Source organism: Ornithodoros turicata, chromosome 2 (genome assembly GCF_037126465.1).
Source record: "Ornithodoros turicata isolate Travis chromosome 2, ASM3712646v1, whole genome shotgun sequence".
Lineage (NCBI taxonomy): Eukaryota > Metazoa > Arthropoda > Arachnida > Ixodida > Argasidae > Ornithodoros > Ornithodoros turicata.
This window is the reverse complement of record NC_088202.1, coordinates 60,119,626-60,140,805: the sequence shown is the minus strand read 5'-3', so window position 1 is coordinate 60,140,805 and position 21,180 is coordinate 60,119,626. Positions and strand designations below refer to the sequence as shown.

Below are 21,180 nucleotides of genomic sequence, written 5' to 3'. Positions count from 1 at the left end.
GTGAAGGTGTCATCGACTTCTGGGAATGGCAAGAGGCAGTCTGGTGAGAGACAAGAGGCAGGCGATGCCCTAGGAAGTTCGTCCTCCCAGGATTGAAGGCTTCCCCTTTGCTTCAGATGATCTTTATGTACGCGATGCATCTTACCATCAGCGTCTCGCACTCGGAATATAACCTTCCCCTCCTGGCCCACAATGGTCGCACTACTCCAGTGTCCCTTTTTGTATGGGTCGTGCATCCAGACACACGTGTTGGACCCAAAAGATCTGTCTCGTGCTCGTTTGTCGTGACATCGCTTCTGACGTTCCTTAGCGGCGACGTCTCTTGCAGGAGGAGATGAAGACGGACCAGCGGGCCGTACAAGATCCAGCACGGACCAATAATGCCCATTGTTGAGTAACTCACATGGTGGACGACCGGTCGACGCATGTGGGGTTACCCGGTATTTGAAAACGAAACTTCTCAAAACCTCCCTGTCCTCCACGCTTGAACGGGACAGCGCAGCTTTTAAGGTTCGGACAAAGTTCTCTGCTTGTCCGTTCGACTTCGGATGATATGGAGGTGTCCGAACATGATGAATTCCTTGTTCCGACAAGAAACGTTCGAAAAGTTGACTGGTGAAAGGAGGGCCATTGTCCGACACCAGTACCTCGGGAAGACCATTGTGAAGAAAGATGTCTTTCAACACCTCAATAGTCTTGATTGCTGTGGTAGACACCATGCGTACCACTTCTGGCCACATGCTGAAAGCGTCAACTAAGACAAAATAATAATTCCCATGCAGCTCTGCAAAATCAGCATGCAGTCGACACCAGGGCTTCTCTGGTGACTCCCACTGATGAAGTGGCACCGGAGATTCTTGTGCCGCGACGGATGCACATTGATCGCAACGTCGCACCCTTGCTTCAATATCCTTGTCAAGACCTGGCCACCACAAGTATGAGCGGGCGAGCATTTTCATTTTGGTCTGTCCAACATGACAATCATGTAGAGTGTCCAGCAAATCCGCTCGATACTTCTCCGGAATCACGGTGCGTAGTCCCCAAAGGACACATCCTCTGTGAGATGTCAGCTCAGTTCGCTTCTGAAAATATATGGCAAACTGTGGCTCCGGATTCTTTGGCCAGCCATTGACAATAAACTCCAAGACTTGCGCCAAGCAGTGATCTTTCTGTGTGGCGTCTGCGATATGCTTAGCGGTGACTGGCAGAGTAGACATATGAAAGTCGTGTACCGCGTTAATCTCTTCCTCCTCGACGTTGAAAATTCCTCGCTGCATTTGCTCATCAAACGTCAAATCGGGGCCCTCTGGAAGCCTGGATAGTCCATCAGCATTGGCGATGTTGTTCGTAGACTTGAATTGTATATCAAACGAATAGCTCATGAGGATGATTGCCCACCGCTGTAGACGACTTGCTGTAGTAACGGGAATGCCTTTTTTAGACCCGAAAATCACCGTTAAAGGCTTGTGGTCTGTGAAAAGCGTAAACCTTCGGCCCCACAAATATTGGTGAAACTTCTTGACCCCAAAGATAATGGCGAGGGCTTCCCGCTCTATCTGAGCGTATTTGGTCTCAGCTGGTGTCAATGTCTTTGATGCATGTGCAATCGGTCGATCTTGGCCGTTAATACGATGGTAGATGACTGCACCAAGCCCCTTCGAAGAAGCATCCACGGCCAGGAAGATCTCCTTGCGCGGATCGTAGTGTGTGAGAATTTGGGCAGAAGTGAGCATCTTCTTGATTGCCTCAAACGCATCCACGCAAGACGCCGACCATTGCCATGGCACAGATTTCCTGAGTAAGTTGTTAAGCGGAGCGCAGGCGTCCGCCAACGAGGGCAAATACTTTGCGTAGTGCTGAATCATGCCGAGAAACGCCCGTAACTCTGACACTTGCGTGGGAGGAGGCATGTTCAAAATTGCCGACACCTTCTTGGCAGATGGTCGAAATCCCTCCGCTGTAACAACATGTCCCAAGTATTCCACCTGGTGCTGCATGAAGGCACACTTCTCCTTCTTCAGTGTGAAACCAAACTGTCGAAGGCGCTCTAAGACTTGCTCAAAGTTCTTGAGATGCTCCATGTCGTTCTTGCCAGTGACAATTATGTCGTCCAGATAGCAAGCGACAGACGGAATTCCGGCAATCACTTGCTCCATTGTGCGCTGAAACACGGCAGGGGCAGATGCGATGCCAAACGGCATTCGATTGAACCGATATAAACCTTTGTGCGTGTTGATTACCAATATCCTCTTCGCTTCGTCATCTAACTCCATCTGGAGGTACGCCTCAGACAAGTCCAATTTGGTGAACTTCTGGCCTCCATTTAGCCCTGCCAACAGCTCTTCCGTTCGAGGCAAAGGATACTGCGCGATCTCAATCTGGGGATTCACTGTGACGCTGAAATCACCGCAGACTCGAACAGCTCCATTCGGCTTCGGAACAACCACAATGGGGGTAGCCCATTCCGACACCTCGACTGGTTCCAGCACGCCATTCTTTACCTGACGTTGTAGGTCAGCTTGTACTGCCTCACGAGTCGCAAAAGGAATCGGTCGTGGCTTGAAAAACTTTGGCTGAGCGTCGTTTTTGAGATGGAGATGAACCAAGGTCTTGGTACATCTACCGAGCTGATTGCGAAAAAGATCTTCGTACGCCCCCAGAATCTCGTCCAACGCAGCGATTGAGCTAATGGAACCAACAAACAGCTCGTTGAGATTGATGCCTAGCTTGCGTATCCACCCTCGCCCAAGGAGATTAGTGTGCTCCATCTTGGTGAAGATAGGTAGGACTGGTAGGGTTTCTTCTCTTCCATCGATGAAGACATGGAGGTCTGCCGCCCCACGAAGCGGAATTTCATTCTTGTTGAAGGCGCGTAGACGGACTGGAGAGGGATGTAGCCTTGGCTCGCCCAATTTCTTGTACGTCCGATCATCCAGAAGCGTGGCACGGGAACCAGTATCCACTTGTAAAACGATCTGCTTGTCCTTGATCTTGCAAGTAAGGAACTTCCCGTCCTCTTCATCGGCAAGGAACACGTCCGTCACAAGCTTCACCTTCCGGACCCTCTTGCCTTTCTTGTGTTTTGCCTGTGGCTGGGATGTACGGCACATCTTTGCAATATGGCCAATCTTCCCACAAGCGCGACACTCTTCGTTACGAAATCTGCAAGATTCCTGGAGGTGGTTGGAATTTCCACACCTGAAACAAGACTCCTTGCTGGCATTCCTGGATGTAACCTTGTGCACGGCCGTCCCCGCATGCAACTGCTTCGATTCCGCCTCTGCGGCCAAAGAGCTTTCAGCCAGCCGAATCGCTGTGATCACGGAGACCCACAATAAAGGCAGTTAGTAAGGAACAGGCTCTGACATCTGTTTCCGTTTCGTATTCGCAACGGGAAATTATTGCAGACAAGCGCTGAACGAAGTCTTTGACGGGTTCGCCCTCTTGCTGACGTGCGGAGAAGAGCTTGGACCTCTCAAACTCTCTGAAGCACTTTGGCGTGAAATGTTCAGATAACACGGCCGTAATGTCTTTGAAAGGTACCTCTGTGACGGTCCGAGGCTGCAGCAAGTTGTAGAGTCGTTTAAAAACGTCCGGACTGAGTGACGAAATCAAAAGTCCACATTTGTCCGCGTCGTTGATGACCCTTGCTACTTGAAGCGCTGCCTGGAACCGAATCTCATAGAGCTTCCAGTCCTCCTTCTCCGGATCGAACGTGCCGGGACTTCGAAACCGTCGTACTGCATCATCAGAGGCTGCTCCCGACGTTGGCGTCGTTGCCGATTCGTCCCCTTGCATTTCAGTCAGAGACCCGCTCGTCGCCAGTTGAGATAGCCGTGGGTGTGTAACCGTTTAATGACTATGGCATGAGATGCAGGGAATAAACATGCTGTGATCAGTACGCAGCCAAGTCCAGAATGAGAATATGAAGTACGCGCTCTCGCGCTTCTTCGTTAGCCACCAGTGACGCCACCACACTAGGCACGTTATTTAACACGCCTGCCAGCAGTTCCCAATACGTACTTTTTTCTAAGAATCATTAGCCCGAGGACTGCAGTCCTGCTAATTGGGTGAGAGGGAGTCCTTTTGTATGTGAGCTGGTACCTAACCTAATGAAAGGGTACCTAACACGGCGTGAAGATATCGGAAAACTCAAGTTCGGATACCCCTACCTCGGGTTCCAGTGCTGATACCATCTCACAAACTCTCGTTCTTCGATCAGAATATGATGCTGAGGATTGTGAGGCTTAGGTGTTGTGTTCGTCCTTAAGTCTGGAACGAGGCATGGTGCTGTGCGTACATCAGGAACGTGGTACGGTAACCGTTGACAATGGTGTCGAATGCATTCAAGTACTGCCTCCCCCCTTCCAGCCCCAAAGGAGCTGGTAAAAGCAGCTGCGTATCCCGAATCAGAGTACCGGCTAGAAATCAGGTATGTACCTGCCAACACCTACATCTGGAGATCCCTCAAGCTAAATTGGGTGTTTACCTGAACACCACTTACTGGGAAATGTATCTGCACTGCGTCACGCGACAGAAGTGAGGCTCTGACGGCTGTATACAATGGGAAGATTCTGCGAGAAAACATAGTATATGATTGAACGCCGCTTTAGAGCAATTTCAATACAAGCACCTTATTTTGCTCGCCAGACACAGATTGAGTTTGTCGCACCTTCCCGTTACATTTTCCGCTATGGGCCAAGAAATAATTTTCGGTACTGATAGAATAGTTCGGAAGCAAGCGAGCTGGTGATATAGATCCATACTTTTCAGTAGCGCGACCAGAACACACAAACCTACAATCGCATACAGGTATATTACACTGTACTGCGGAATCAGACGTATAAGTGGTGTGTATGTGCTTTACGGTTGTGGTGTATGGATAAAAAATACTTAAAGGGGCACTAAAATGCAAAAACAAGTTGACTTCAAATGACGTTCCGCGCTATCTTAATTTCGTACTTGTTATCATAATTCAGAACTTCGATTCCGTTACGAAGATACAATCAAAAATATACGCGCCTCTTTCTTGCTTCGGCGCTAAGTAGTGAACGTCGTTTCAGCTCGTGCATCGGTATTTTTAGTCCGTGCTGCGCGTGCCCGCGCGCGCCACGCCATGGAGCAGTGTCTGCGGAAAACATAGTGCGCGTTGCGAAGCCGACTGGCGTGGCTGTCCGAAGGACGTGAAAATAAATGTTGGCTAGTTCCAGCTCAAATCGAACAATCCGGCACACTTGATGTCTGGAATGAACGAAAAAAAAACATATGTTGAAGCCATCGGTGAGTTAGGAGAAATAAACGCTTTCCGAATTATCTGCGCTGCGCGGTTCGGGAAATAGGAGAGGAGGAAACAACGGCCTGTCATAAGACGATGTCGCCGCGCGCGGGTTTGAGCGTTCTCTACAAGGCTATTTCTTGTCGCATTATAGCAATTTCTTGATCTGGCTTTAGACCACTTAGGGCACAATAGGATCCTGCGTTGGCAGTGCTGTGTCCGTTTTTGTTTGTCTCAAAAAAAATATCAAAGTCGACTCAAAGTGCCGAAAAGCACCATATTCACTGCAACTTTGCGGGCAAAGTACAAAACGGATAAGATTGAGCTTTATGCTGTTTAATTTGTCATTCATGGGGCTATCGAATGATGTATAATTTGTTGCCCTACTCTGTCAGGATCGTAAGCGATACCTTTTTTAGTAGCACCACACCACCGAAAAATGACGAATTTCGGATGCCTTTATCTCAAAAACCCCACCAAAAAGTCCCCTCAAAAATTTTATATGTTGTAGGTAGTTCCTTAGACTATGCACAGAAGGAAAATCAAAATTCGGACTTGATCAGTAGGCGCACTGTGAATTTTTTGCCAGCCCTATACGCGGAGCGCATTCAAGCGGTGCCACCGTGTCCCGCGTGTTGCAAAATCGAAGTTTCCAAAGGGACTTTCAACTTCTGTCTTCACATAAAAAGTAACTGCTAGCATGTGAAACCGTTCTGAGCGTTTGCGTTCATAACAGTGTTGTAATCGCTGAATGTAGATTGCGGAGCAACCAGATGTGCTCGCATTTTGCTGCTCTAAACAATGCGCAAAGCTCTGCTTCTGTCCTGCGCATGCGCAGAACCACCAACGCTATCCCTTACGTACGCAAAGGCGACAGCGTACGTTATACTAAAACTCACTACTAGAAGCTACCCTAATCAGACGCACGTGGGATCGGTGCGTTTAGAAGTGAGTCGATAGTCTATCAGGAAGGCAACATAACAGAGTTTTAGTGCATCGTACGCTATCGCATTTGCGTACGTAAGGAATAGCGTGGTGGTTCTGCGCAAACCTGTCTTTACGTTTCACGCGCGCGCAGAACCACCGACGCTTTCCTTTACGTACGCAACAGCGATAGATGCACTAAACCTCACTAATATGCTAGATGCCTTGCGTCTTACAAGGACGAGGGTGGATGGGTGAGGAGGACGAGAAACACAAAGCATTTGTACGTTGTTAATAAACTTCAGTTGTGGCTTTTACAGCTCAGTGGCGTTACCGCTTGACACAAGCTCACTCTCCCAGACGCTGTCACTGCGGTGCTCTAGAAGATCTGGAGCACATTCTTCTTCATTGCCCACACTACCAACCTTCCCGAGCCGCACTCTCCGGGTCTCTTAACCAGCTGGACTCTCGCCCCCCCCTCTCTCAAAATTGCTTGGTCCCTAGCCAAATCCAGCCCACCAACGCTGTGCACTCAAAGCTCTTTTGACATTTTTGGACACTATAGGACTTCGAACCTTATTGTGAAGCGGCTCATTATTTCATTCCCCACATCACCATCAGCAATTGGGTAGAGTATCGCCCCTGGCGATGAAACTACCCATTCATCATCTTAAAAATAAAGATGTTGTTGTTGTTGTTGTTTAGTTGGTAGTGAGTGCCTTGCTTGTGTCTGTCTCTTGAGTTCGTGTTGCCACACTCAGTTCAGCTCCCTGTATAAGATATGCAACTGCCTGTAGTGCACGATTATTATTTTGAAACAACTACCCAAAATGAAACAGTATGCTCGAGCGTTAACGTTTCGTGTCCTGTTCACATTAAAAGCATTTCAAGTACATAGACATTATTAATAAAAATTAATTTGCGACACAGCTTACGTCACAGCGTGACTTGCTGACTTGTACGTACCTCGAGCGTCGTACTCAAAATACTATGTATTGAATACTTTTCAGTATTGAATATTTTATCGAGTACTTTACCTAAACCGCTACTCAGTTCTTTAACGATGAGCAAAACATCAAAACGCAAGCAAGCTGGTGTAACGATGTTGATGGCATGAATCCTTTAATCCTTTAATTACTTTTTGTCTGCCTTAATACTATATTCAGTTCCACAACCTTGTTTCCGCGCCTTTCCATTTCACTTTACCTTCCCTATGGAATTCGTCTTCTGGAACTGCATTCTGATCTGAAAACCTTACGTTCTCGTATTTCCTGTGAGATTCGTTTTGAGGGGTTTATCGTATGTGCACTCAGGGCCATTCACCTGGGGACACAGGGAATTTGGTGACTCATAGTATAGGTAAGTAACTAGAGCTTTAACAGAACGGAGGATTGGGCAAGTTGGTACATAATGCCATAGATTGAGAAGTTACCATTCAAAAAGAACTCGTTACGAGTTAAGTTACCGTGTGAAAAATGTAATAACGAAGTTCTTCAGCCTGAAATGTAACTCGCAGTTGCTGAGTTACTTAAAAAAGAAGAACGAGTTACTTCCAAGTTAGTTTTGACATAAAATAGCATTACGCAGGTGCAGCGCGCGTGAGCAGTTGAGTTAAGGGCGAAACGCATTGGACGTTTTCTCAGCGTCAAAACGTCGCGCGTACGCCATGGCCTTGCACACGCGGCGAAGAAACGTCAGCGAGGCGACCACCCGAAACGCATGGGACGCGTACGGAGCGAGTGACGCGCGCCACTGTTGCCATATTCGTCGACCACAAATATCTGTTATAACGTGCAGCTGCTCTTCTTTCCTGTGGTTCCTGCGTTCCTTCATTCCAGATACAATTAAAATGTTCACGTAAATTTAGTGTGATGGATAATGTCCCAAAAATTTATGCGAGCTGCTCATACGCCACCTTGTCTGCCGCACGACGGCCATGGTTCTGTCTACTTCTCGGAAAACGCTCCCAGTCGCGCGCGAATATCTGTAGTCGACAGATTCTGGCGTACGCCCTCCGCGCGCATTGAAAAACTGGTTTTTACGAGGTCACACTCACGCCGAGCGCGCGCGCGTCCTGAAAACGTCGGAAAAACGCTCCATGCGTTTAGCCATTTAGACCTTGAATTACCTGCGGAGGAGTGCAACATGCTTAGATCGTCTTCGTTTGCATCCAACAATAGACCTCTCCCTGTCTGTAAACAAATGACGTCATAGTGTTCGACAGCGCCACAAATTTGGTAGAGTTGAACTACGCTCCAAGCTAGAGGTGAACAAGGTGGCGCCCGAAAGACACGGTGTTGAGGGGATTACTATGGTCTCTGAAAGGGACGCGACCTTCGGTCCTACTTTTCTTTCAATAGGAGGCAGCGAACAAGTGCCTGTTCGTGGAACCCAGCCCTCTCCTTCCGATTTGTTTCGGTTTCGGTCTGTCTACCAACGTCATGATGACGTTTCTCTGGTGGAGGTCTATTCGAACGCTTTGCATCTTATTCCCTGTGGGCGCACAATGGTTCAGCTTAATTTCAATGGCAGCGGCTCTTACTTCCTGAATAAAATACTGTCATTGATTGAATATCACGTTTCATGCCAAAAAATGCAATGAAGGAACCGAAGAGAAAGCAAGAAAATATGTGCACGTAAGTGAAAAGCGAATTAAAAGTAAATTGGAACTTAACTTAACTTACTTTGGCAAAGTTACCTGAAAAAGAAACGAGTTCCTCTGAAAGTTAACACGGCGCAAAAGTACCGAGTTAAGTTACAGGTTACCGAAAAACGGAACTTAGTTACAGTAACAAGTTACTTCGAACTCTGCATGATGCTACAAGAACTATAGCGCATTGAACACAGGGACCAGCAGAAAACACACACAGCGCTACTTCCAACTGCATTACAGAAAAACACTTACAAAACACGAAAACACAGGGTCGTACACGCAGTCGTCTGCCCGTCTCAGCCACACGTCAGCCACTGAGGAATCGTATTTCTTGGTGAGAGAAATTGAGGGAGTTGAAACATTTCGTTCGATAACAATCTCGAAAGCCTCAATGATCTCTCGCGTGATAGTGTTTTTTTTTGTTTTTTTTTGCCATGCACTGCGTGTCTTTGAAAACTGGATGAAAACCATACCTCTGACAATAGTGTGCCAGCCAGCAGTCTCTACCGTTGATTACATTATTCCCATGTTCTTTTAATCTTTGATTAAGGCAACGACCTGTTTGACCGATATAATGCTTTCCGCACGTGAGCGATATCTCGTACACAACATTATCGATACAGTCAACAAACTTCTCTCTGTGTTTAGTCATACACGGCCGACTCGCCCCAGCAAACACCTTTCAACATCACACAATTTGATGAGCCTCTCAGGTGCCGAAAAAACTAAATCCATGCCGGATTTCGCAAAAACGCCTTTCAATCTATGCGAAACATTGTGTACGTACGGTACCACCGCGAATCTACGCTTCCCTGCCTCCACTTCCTGTTTGTTTATCTCATGAAACAGCTCCCGAAGAATTTCTTCGGCCATACCAGATAGCAGATACTGTGGATAACCTGCAGAACGTAACCTGTCGACTTGACACTGAAATGCACACTCCATACCGTGAATACACGACCTTCCTAAGGCATTGCCAGGACACAGTTTTGCGACGCCCCTCTTCATCAATTTTGAGTTCCAGGACGAGAATGGTAGAACAGGCTTATTGCTACGGGGCTCATACGCGCAACAAGTATGACCTCTCAGAAACCGAATACCTAAATTTAAAAAAATCTGGTTTTTTTTTTTCGCGCTCCGGAACCTTATGTGTAAGTTTAAACGTCCCAAAGCAATCCTTCGCTTTGCCCAATATATCCACCACATCATCTTCCACATTTTTGCAGTCCCCTCGAAGGATAAAGACATCTATGTATCGAAAAGTCCCTATTACTCCGGTACACACTAGCCTGTCTACCATCTGTCTGTCAACCCTCGCCAACACTAAGTCAGTCAATCTAGGAGCGAAGCAGGACTCTATACAAACACCCAGTTTCTGCAAATACGGTATCCCTGCCATTGCACAAACGTAGACTGAAGGTAGAGCTTGAGCATATCCAAAAAGACCCCACCGAAACTCCGGCCTCATTTTGAAACCTTGCGTACTGAAATCGCGCGTACGATCCTGAGTTTTCGTGTTTTGTAAGTGTTTTTCTGTAATAAAGTTGGAAGTAGCACTGTTTGTGTTTTCTGCTGGTCCCTGTGTTTATTGCGCTAGTTCTTGAGGTAACTAGAGCTTGTGCTTGTCGCGTTAGCAAGTGACCAGTGCAGAGGTTCGTCATATCTGTAGCAGTACTACTCACGATTGGTTTATTCACTCTGCACATTGGCTTGGGACCACAAAATGTAACCAAGGCAGTAGGTTACCGCTGTTTCCGTGGTCTTCCTCTTCTTTTCAATGCATCGTGGAGAAGGAGAACGACTTGCTGGGCCAGTGGAAGCTCTTTTTGCCCAAATAGATTATTTTGCAAATAAAGAGGGAAGGCTTACTGACGGACATTCTGAAATGCAACTCTTAATACGAGCCAATATCGCTTATGCTTAAAGGAAGACTCCGCACCAACAACGTGTTGAGGTAACAGTGCGACATCAATCCGTACCGTATGATACTGCAATATTTGGGGACGCGAAAGACAAGGACTGAAGGTACACACACACACACACAAGCGTCACTCACAACTGAAATCGACCAGCAGATTTCGAGTCAGCAGGGAACACTCCTACAGCCTGAGAAATGTGCCTTCGTGTAATCTGCCACACCACTGCGATAGATGTGGCTGTGTCCCTGATTTTCGGGGCACCACTGTCCTAGGGAGAGCCAGACATCAAAACACCCGGCAGATCATCGAAGCCCATCACATCCTTTTAGCGAGGGAAGGCAAGTGTGTTAGCCAACCCCCCCATCTGTCGCACTGTCTGATAAATAAGTTGCCTTCCTAAACAGCTAATTTACGCACCTTATTATCTACTGGGAGCGATCCGTCGCACCGCATGTATTAAGTCTTGTACCTCGGCACGTGTTGCCTGATACCGGTTGTGTATTTATGCCTTCTTTTCCCGCAATACATTTCAGTTGTGAGTGACGCTTGTGTGTGTGTGTGTACCTTCAGTCCTTGTCTTTCGCGTCCCCAAATATTACAGTAGGATATATCCCACCAACTAGCCCAACTTTCTGCGCTTGTTCCGTACCGTATGATATTTCAGTGAATACAATTTTTCGTCCCCAAATGGCACAGATAATTAGAAAATGAATATTTTCCTTTGAGTGTCTAGGCGCTCCTCAAGGGAAAAGCAGTCCAGCAACACTGGGCTTCACCTCAGCGGTATTCGCCGTGTACGGCTTCTGTAGGTTTTGCTTTTACCGCTGGCGAATATTTTCGAAACAGATGACTGGTCATCCATGTGGCACGAAGGAGTTACAAAGGGCGAGCCCGAAAAACAGCCGGTGGCCCACACGAGGCTACCGGTGACGTCACGTATGGTACAGAAGGTAGGAGAAGGAACCTTCAGAAGTTTCGGTTTCATTTTGTGCTTCCTAGCTCTTTCGTCAACTAACCAGTCCCCGACTGCCAAACCAACTCTATTCCTCATTTCGGAAGAGTTTGTCGAACTTATTTACACACCTTGTTATAATACTTTCGGATTGTCCCGGAGTCTCCCTTTAAATTAAAAACAACGAGAAAAAACACAGTGATACCTTTGATGACCTTTGCTCAAGTACCTCAAATGTATATTAATTACTTTTTGGAGTATTTTCTATTCTACTCTAATTACGTTCTTCACCAGTATTTCCTACTCTCGCTGAAGCGTCCAGCCGTAACTCAGTACGCGGCATGCAGTATGTAGTGTCGAATTTTAAATACGTTTTCATGGTACCTTGTTTGGTGAGATGGTGCAAAATCAAAGTAGAGCTATATGATCCCTGATCGATAGGGAGTGCACAAAGTCCGTTTTCTTGTAGAACATGGAAATTTGGCACAGACAGTACAGTCGGTTTTTGGGACAGATGACGACTTATACAAGCGGCTAATTTCCTTTTGAAGCTACATTGCTTTGGTTTTTCGTTGGGTTTTCCTTTCAGTTTGAACATAGTTCGCTTAACTTCACAGCAGAAAAAACAAAACAAAAAGGACGAATGAAATGATCGAAAATAGAGCCGACCCGTTCGTCCATGTGAACACAGTCGACTGCGTCTATTCAAGAGTGGAAAGGAACGAAACAGAGCTCGATTTTCTTCTCGAAGCATTCTATAAAGGGAATCTTCTTTACTGGAAATACTTAACACATAAAAGACACGTACAGAAAGGAGAATGAGAAATGGAAGCAAGGGACGCAGCGAGGCGGCGTTCCAAGGCAAAGTTACTTTCGCCTCCATACGGCTGGTTTCGACACATCGCTTCGTAAAAGGGAAATGATGTTCGCTTTTGATAAAGAGAGAGAGAGAAGAGATGAAATGATGAAAGATAACAGAAAGAGCAGGAGAGAAAGAAAAGAGAAAGAACGAAGAAGAAGGATAGATGAAGAAGAATATTATGTTTGTCTGTCTCGTTATGGGGATTTGTTAAGGAGAGGTTAGACAATGATTGAGTAGGAACGCTCATTGAGCACGGGACGGGACGAGACAGAAAAATGAAGAGCACAACCACTAGCGCAAAACCAAGGTGTGGTAGCTAAGGATTGCTTGCTTGCTAGTCCTACCTAATATTCCGTTCCGAGCTAGCAATATGGGGGAGGTAAGCTTTGCTTCAAGCACCGCGCGCCGGAGATTTCAAGAGCAGGGTAAGGTCGAAATTATCCGAAGTCCCACCCTGCGGCACGTCCAATAGTACTGGCAAACAAATATTGGTTCACTCACATTGCGTGTAAGTCTACTCTCCATAATGATTATTGGTGTCTTGGAAAATGAAAGGAATGGGTTGTGAGATGACTAGTACTAGACTCCTCAAACGGAGACTTCGCAAGGATTCGAAAAAAAGAAAAAACGAATTAGGTGAGCATCATACCGAACACGAACCGCCCCCTCGATACCGAATACAACATTCGCATTCATTTTGCACAATTAATTAATTCGGAACAACAACAACAACAACTTTATAAGATGATGAATGGGGAGTTTCATCGCCAGGGGTGATGCTCTACCCCTTTGCTGGTGGTGATGTGGGGAATGAAATAAATAATGAGCCCCTTCACAATAAGGTGGGGGATATGTTTAATGCAAAGTAAAAAAAAGAGAAGGGAAAGGTTAGCCACGATGTGGGCTTGCTATTCCCTAAAGCTTTCAAGCAAACAAAGGAAGATACAAACAACTGGGATACAGAAAATTACGAAAAAATACAGAAGAAACAGCACCTTCACTAATCGTTCCGCATAGGAATTATCAGAGAATGCCGAGGAGTTTAGATTCCTGAAGGAATCGTGTCAGCGCAGACGTGACTTCAGCGTGCTGGGTAGGGCCAAGTAGAACCGCGAGGAGGGGAGGGGGAGGGTGGAGGCGCTCGGTAGCCTAGATGAGCAAGGCGGCGCCGGACACTCGATCGGTGATCTTCGTACCGCTGGCACGCAATCAGGATGTGCGGCACATCGGCTTCTACGTTGCACGTTGGGCAAAGAGGTGATGGGTGCTCATTCATCTTATATAGGAGAGGAGTTCGTGCCACATTCGGCCGCAGCCGATGAAGCAACGATTCCTCGATGCCAGATGGATGTGGCCAGGCACAGCATATGTCATTAAAGGAGCATGGAAGTGACACCAAAAATATTTTCATTTTTTCGCTGCAACTTCTTCTACAATAAATAAAACGGGCTGCTGCGAAAAAACGATGGGCGCAGGTAACCCACAGAGCACGCGCAAGGCTCTGTTCCGCACACCTTTCAAAAAATCCTCTCCACATCTGAAGAGGGCCGAAGCGAAGCCGAAGACGGCGTGACGTATCACGGGCTACGGCACATGACCAGTGACGTTCAACGGCACAGCTGAAACATGAATAAGCGGCGCGCGAGCCGAGATGAAAAAACAAAGAAAAAAGGCACCGAGCAGCTTCTACGCCACGCGGGGCTGGTGTCTCTCGCCCGCGACTGCCGTTCTCCGACTGTCTTTTGTAAATTTTATTGCGCAGTGACAATACGCCGCAGATCGGAAATATTTTGCATGGTGACTCCTTGTGGACAGCTTCACTAATGAAGCAGGATTTCGAGTCATGTTAAATGTCACTTCCATGCTCCTTTAAAGGGTCAATGGATTTAAGGAAGGCATTGGTTCGTATAGCTTTTTGCTGAAAGAGCTGTGTGCGGTTGGCAGTGAAGCGGCGGATTTTCAGCTGGCACATAGAGTGCGCAAGGGGAAAGACAGTTGGTTGCTCAGTGTCGTGGGCTTGCCGAGCAAAAGCGTCAGCACGATCATTGCCTGAAATTCCGACATGGCTCGGAATCCATTGGAACACCACTTCGTGTCCCAGCGATACAAGTTCAGAGTGCGGGGCGATGATCGTGGTGTAGGTGTCACTGATGACTGCGGCAGAGTAAGAGGCCAGCGCCTGCAGAGCCACTTTACTGTCGGTGAGGATCGACCAGGCTTTGGGCGCACACGAGGAGACATGTCTCAAAGCGGCCAGTAGTGCGAATGCCTCGGCCTCAGCAGATGATATAAGAGGGAGCTCCAAGCCGTGCTCAGCTCCATCCTCTGGGATGCAGAAGGCAGCAGGCGACCCAACGAGAGAAACTGAAGCATCGGTGTATATGTGGGTTCGATGCCGGTGGTGACTGTAGATGTGGTACAAAGTCAGTTGGCAGGCCACAACTGTTGGCACAACCTTCTTTTTCCTAAGGCCCGGAATTGACGTTTGTACAGTGGGGGAGTGAAGTGTCCACATGGGTGGCGCAAAGGTGGTCCGGGCGGAGGTTGAGGTTGAGGGGATGTTGCTTCGTAAACTGCAAATAGCTTGACCGAGTGCAGATGCGGGATAACGTTGCGCAATGTCACAAAGGTAATGGGCTGGATGGCGGGCAAGATAACGTGTGTACGCGTGTAAGGCGACACTATCGCGAATAATAAGCACCGATGGCTCGCGCGCCTCCGCCAAAACAGAGAAGGTTTCCGTTGTCTTTGGCACTCCCAAACAGAGGCGGAGGCTTCTGGATTGAATATTGAGTCCTATTGTGTCCAAAAAGGTCAAAAGAGCTTTCAGAGCGGAGCGTTGGTCGACTAGATTTGGCCAGGGACCAAGCAATTTTGATAGAGAGGATGGGCAAGAGTCCAGCCGACTAAGAGACTCGGAGAGTGCGGTTCGGGAAGGTTGGTAGTGTGGACAATGAAGAAGAATGTGCTCCAGATCCTCTAGAGCACCTCAGTGACTGGGAGATTCAACTTGTCTCAAGCGGTAACGCCACTAAGCTATAAAAGCCTCTTGACGAGAGGTATTTTGTGGCATGCGGAAAGCGAGCGTTGGATCAACTGTGCTCAGAACAGATGGGGGGAGAATGTCGGTTGTCAATTGCCGGGAAGCCAGGGGTGTCACGAGGCGTCGCAGAATGGAGCGACGGTCTCCTCTCAGCAGTGCAATACTGGTCCGCTTCCGATACGAGAGAGCTGCTTCTGCGGCGCTCATTCCCGCCTGCTGATTCCCCATCAGACCACAATGGGGTGGAACCCACTGAGAACCAGTCTGAGCCTGTGGCCTGCTGCCTACACATGGTGGTAAGTCATTAACATATCCGTGACAAGGGGTGCGGATGAGTCTCGTATGCCAGCATTTTCAATAGCTTGTAGTGCAGATTTCGAGTCTGTGAGGACTGCCCATTTACGCGGGGTAAAATCAACGATGTGCTGCAGAAAGAAAAGGCTGGCATAGAGTTCCGCAGCTGGTGATGAGGTTGGATTTCAAAGTCGTCGTCTTTGTACACGTCGTGTTTGCGCCTGCGGATGGTATGACCAACGCCGAGGCGGACTTGCCGTTTCTGGATGCGCCATCTACATATGCTGCTGTAGTACAAAAACTTCTCATCTACCAGAGCATAAAAATGGGCTCGAAGGGCTTGCGGGGGAACCTGATCTCTTCTTTCCAGAAGGTTCGGAAGGCTTACAGAGGTCGGTGGTACCGGCAGAGACCAGGAGACTTCCGGTGGTGTTATGTTCGTAGCTACGAAGCCTGTGAGACTCTGGCGTGTCCTCTGCGCTACTCGATGGAAGTCGCTTTCAGGGCGGTATCGAATTTTCCTGGAAGCGGGTGGCTTGGAATGTGAGCACGCAAACGTAGGAAGTGCCGAGCCGTTTCACATTCACGTAGAACCTCAACCGGGAGTTCACCAGCTTCAGCCAGGACTTGCCGTGTTTCAGCCATTCTTGGAACTCCAAGGCAGCGACGAGGGCTTCGAGCAAACAGGGTCCGAAGGGTATTTAATGATGTTGTTGGTATCCTGTGCAGGATAGGAAGGCTGTAAAGCACAGTCACACTCACCAACGCCGCGTGAACTGCGAGCAGGGAGCGCTGATCACAGCCCATCCTGAGCCAGAAATATGTTGAATTGCAGGGAGCCATCGCTGCACGTTGGTTTTAAGGTGCCTAATGTGGTGAGCCCAGCGCAAGTCCGAGTGATTACCACGCCAAGGAAGGGATAGAAACGTACAGGTTCGAGCTTCTTGGCACCAACCCAAAGAGGGAAATTTGTCATAGCTTTGCATGTGAAAGGGAGCTCGACGCACTTTTCGGGTGAAAGGTCCATCCCAAGGTACGTGAGGTACGTATGTACATTATTTAAAGCCAGCTGCAGGCGGCGTTGAATGGCTGATTTTCCTACTGTCCAAAGGGCGACGTCATCTGCATACATGGAAAACGACACTTTGCGAAGAATTACCGATTGTAGGCCGGTCATCACCACATTAAAGAGTGTCGGACTCAGAATGCTGCCTTGGGGACTATTTGATGAACAGGATGCTTAGGGCTTTGGCCTTGGGACGTACCGACAGCGACAGTTCGGTCCGTAAGGAAGTCTTGGAGCCAGATGAAGAGTCGACCGGGTACCCTAAAAGAGCGCAAGGCGTGCAGCACCCAAATGTGCGAGACGGTACCACATGCGCGCTTGATGTCCAGGAAAACCGATACGACGATCCGCCGATGAGCACGAGCATGTTGAACTATAGAGACTATGTCGAGAACTGGATCCATGGAGCTTCGGTGGCGATGAAATCCAGCCATTTCGTGAATGAACACACCTTGCTTTTTGAGCCACCAGTCGAGGCGATGCAAAACCATTCTCTCCATCAGTTTTCCCATACAGCTTGTCAGGCTCACAGGGCGAAAGGATGATAGGGCATTTGGAGGCTTGCCAGATTTCAAGATGGGAACAACCAATGCCCCCTTCCAGGTAGGTGGTAGAGATCCCTGTTGCCAAGATGTATTATACACATGAATGAGAGCTTGGAGCGACCGCCCGTCAAGGTTCCGCGGTGCGGCATAGGTGATTCTATCGGGTCCCAGGGACGAGCCGACGTTCACAAGCTTCAACGCTGTCTTTAGCTCGTCATTAAATGATGACAATAGCAAACCGAAACGCGAAAAGCAGAAAGCAGAGCTCTACACAACGTCGGTCCGTCCGGAGGAGATTACAGTGATGTCATCCAGCATTGTCGTCTGCTTCGAAACCTGTATTCCACTTTGCCAGATGATATCAGCCGTGCGTTGCTTTCAGTGCCCTCTCGCTTTATGGAGGCGAAGCGTACGATTCGTAATAAATTCGTTTCAATAAAATTGCGCAATTTTGGAACGAGATATTTCGTACACATGTTCCTCGCATACCGAAGGTTACGGATATGCCACAAGCTTTGAAGTGATTTTGTTGCGGAGTCCCACATTAAGACTTTATTTTGTTTTTCTAGGCAATATGAGTTTTCTCGATGGACTTACACTACGACAGCTAACGACGAACTGTTTGGCACTGTTTGGGACGAACTGTTTGGGAACACGTACTTGGCAGGAGGTAATAATTGCACGTGCACTGCGTATTTCTCTGTGTATGAATCGACTGCTAAGTTGCCATTCGTAGTTCAGATGATCAGTATGCTCAGAATAACTTTTAAATCATATTGCTCGATGGTGGCGAAAGAAAAAAAATTGTGGGAAATTCGTTGCCACATTTTTAAACATTGCGAAGCTTTAAATACTTAATTTGACGCACTAAGTTTCAAGATGGCGGCTGAACGTGATTTTTTTAGGGGAAGGGGGAAATCAACGCTGAAATGCCACGCTGCAGTAATTTGTATGAATCGACATTAAGGTAATTAGTCAGCCAATTAGCCTAAAGGCATCGTTTATCGACCCAGCTAGCAATCTACCCAGTGTTCAGTTCGTGTATTCCTCTCTTCGTTAGGAAACGTATTTATCTCACATAATTATTGGCATCTTACCTAATTATCGACTGACAGCTGTATCCATTTTGTCAGTATGTATCTAACGAGTACACGGGGAAAGTTCTCAGATAGCTATATATAGACTTCTCGAGGCATATGTTCTTGCGCTCTCCTGTCTTGCAGAAATCCTGTCCAAGAGAAATGGTGCTTAATGTGCAGCGCTTTCGAATCTGTGCACCACTTTAAGCCGCCGAGAACACTTACCCAGCATATGATACCAAGTTTATGGTACCAACCGATGACCAAGAAGAGCGGGTTCTCTGGAATGCTCGACAACTGTCTCATTTTACCAGGGAGGTACAAGCAGAGGGAAAATTCCGAAGATGGGAGTTCGAACATGTTGAACATGTCCATGAATGCAACAATTGTCAACTCATATTCCCCGAAACCCTCGTTCTTTGAAAAGAGGAAGCATCCTGACGAAGACTCTTTAGGGAGTCAATGGAGACAGTCACACCAGGGAATTGTGTCAGTAATCCCTCATTTATTCCTTTGCCTCCTCTCCGGAGGTTTTTGAGTATGGAAGGTTTGCTGCCATTAAGCTGTTGCTGTGCAACGAGAATTTGTATGTACTTCTTCTATCGGTTTGCTGCCATTAAACTGCTGCTGTGTAACGAGAATTTGTCTGTACTCCTTGTCTCGGGTTTATTTCGCAGACGGGAGTTCGCGCACGTGGAAGATCAGAATATCGAGAAGGTAACTCAATAACTGCACGAATAAGTGACATTTATATTCAAGTTCCGCGTCAGATGTACAAACTCAGGTATTTATGTGTCAAGGTGCATTTACATGTGTCAAATCGCTAGCATGCCGTTGACTATATTTGCGCAGAGCAGCATGGCACAAAGTCGACCGCATTAGACAATTACTATGTCAATCATTGCTGAGGAGATAGGGATAAAACGGAAGGCTGTCAAAGCACCCAGAAAAAAAGCGCCGTTATTCATGCAAGTTTCAGAGGATTGTATCCCCAAAGCAGCATGTGTTCTTCTGTTACGTCATCTTTTTGCACACAGAAAGTTATTAGTGTACCCGTACTTCGAACTTCTCGCTCCCCCTGTAGCGATGGGCTTCCGCCGCCCCTGACATTGCTGCAGCTTGTATCACCCTTCGTAAGTTATTTCAAATATTGATTAGAACCAACATTGAAGAGCTCATTTGACCTTATTTATTACACTCGATGATGAGAGCTCTCAAGTCTGTACTCGCGGCGTCACCCGCGCCGCTTGTCCACTGCGAGGGGAGCGCACACATTTCACTCTCTCCTCGTTGGCAACACGAACGGGAAAACGCTACGACAGTTCGCCTCTACGCGGGAGAGAGGGTAAAGTGTGGTGGTGGTGACGAAACCGGCTTGCCGTTGTTGACCTCACTTATGTGAGTAGTATCACAATTGTAGCCAGGATGAGATTAGATGATGTGATAACAAATGAAGGAATGATGACGGCCGAAGTTAAGATGTAGAAGAAAGGAAAAGTATACAAGCGAACTGGTGTAACGTTGAAGTGGGCAGCATCACCTTGAGCTTGAGGAGACAAAGTAGACGGGATCGAGTAGACGGGTTCGTGAGCCTCCTGTCTACTTTGTTTCCTCAAGCTCAATGTGATGCTTCCCACCTTAAGATGTAGGCCGGTCACTGCAGGATTGGTGAGAAGTCCGAGCAAAGAAACTTAGTCTCCTCGTCTTTGGGCGAGTCCAGACTCCTGGAGAAAGCAGACGAGGCTGCGAGTTTTTGAGTGTCTTTCCATGAAAGAGCCTCCGGCGTGTAGGACATCATCCAGCGTACAATTCCTGCAGTGTCCAAGGTATTTTTCTCGCACGCATATGCGCAGCAATGAAGCAGGATGTGTTCGATAGTTTCGATTTGCTGACAGTGTCTGCAATTTGCGTTGTCCAGAGAGCCGATCTTGAATAATTGTGATTTAGTGAAAGTGCTTCCTGTTTGCAACCTGAAGAGCAGGGTTTGTGGACAGCGGGAAAGTCCTTTCAACGGGAGATCAAGTCGATGATTTTGCAGGATGTCTCGCATCACAGGGTGCTCTGTAAGTATTATGTCTTTGAGATCAAATTTTCTGTCGCTCTCTCCCAGGGTTGGCAAACTGGGGCTAGAGATGTGGTGCGCAACAGATGCTAGTTGGTTCGCTTTGTCGTTGCCACTGATGCCGACGTGAGAGGGGATCCAATGCAAGGAGATTAAGTTTGATAAAAATAGAGGGAGGTAAAATTTGATGAAAACACGTAACGAGTTGTCTGTCGACTCACAAGGCAGCAATTGCAGGATATTCTGAGATCAACATGGGCCCGCGCAAGAAACCACATGCTCCTCACCTTGAAATGGTACCCCCATATTTGGAAGAGGGACCAATGAGGTCGTTCCACGGGCAATATGGAAGAAAGGGAAACGGGGGAGCGCAGACAGCTGATATACTTGCATACCGTACAGCAAGCTCACACGTAATCCAATTTTTCGGCGCAATGGAGGAAGGAATTAGAGGAGGCGTTAACGGAAGAGGAAAAAAATTAAATTAGGGGCCACCTCTGTGACGT

At 47.6% G+C, this 21,180-nt stretch overlaps 1 protein-coding gene across 3 annotated transcripts in view; it reads right to left on the bottom strand.

Annotated features, from left to right (window-relative positions):
* The window catches only part of LOC135385474 (uncharacterized), a 531,071-nt gene that overhangs the window by 77,818 nt on the left and 432,073 nt on the right, over window positions 1–21,180 (bottom strand). The window lies entirely within an intron of this gene.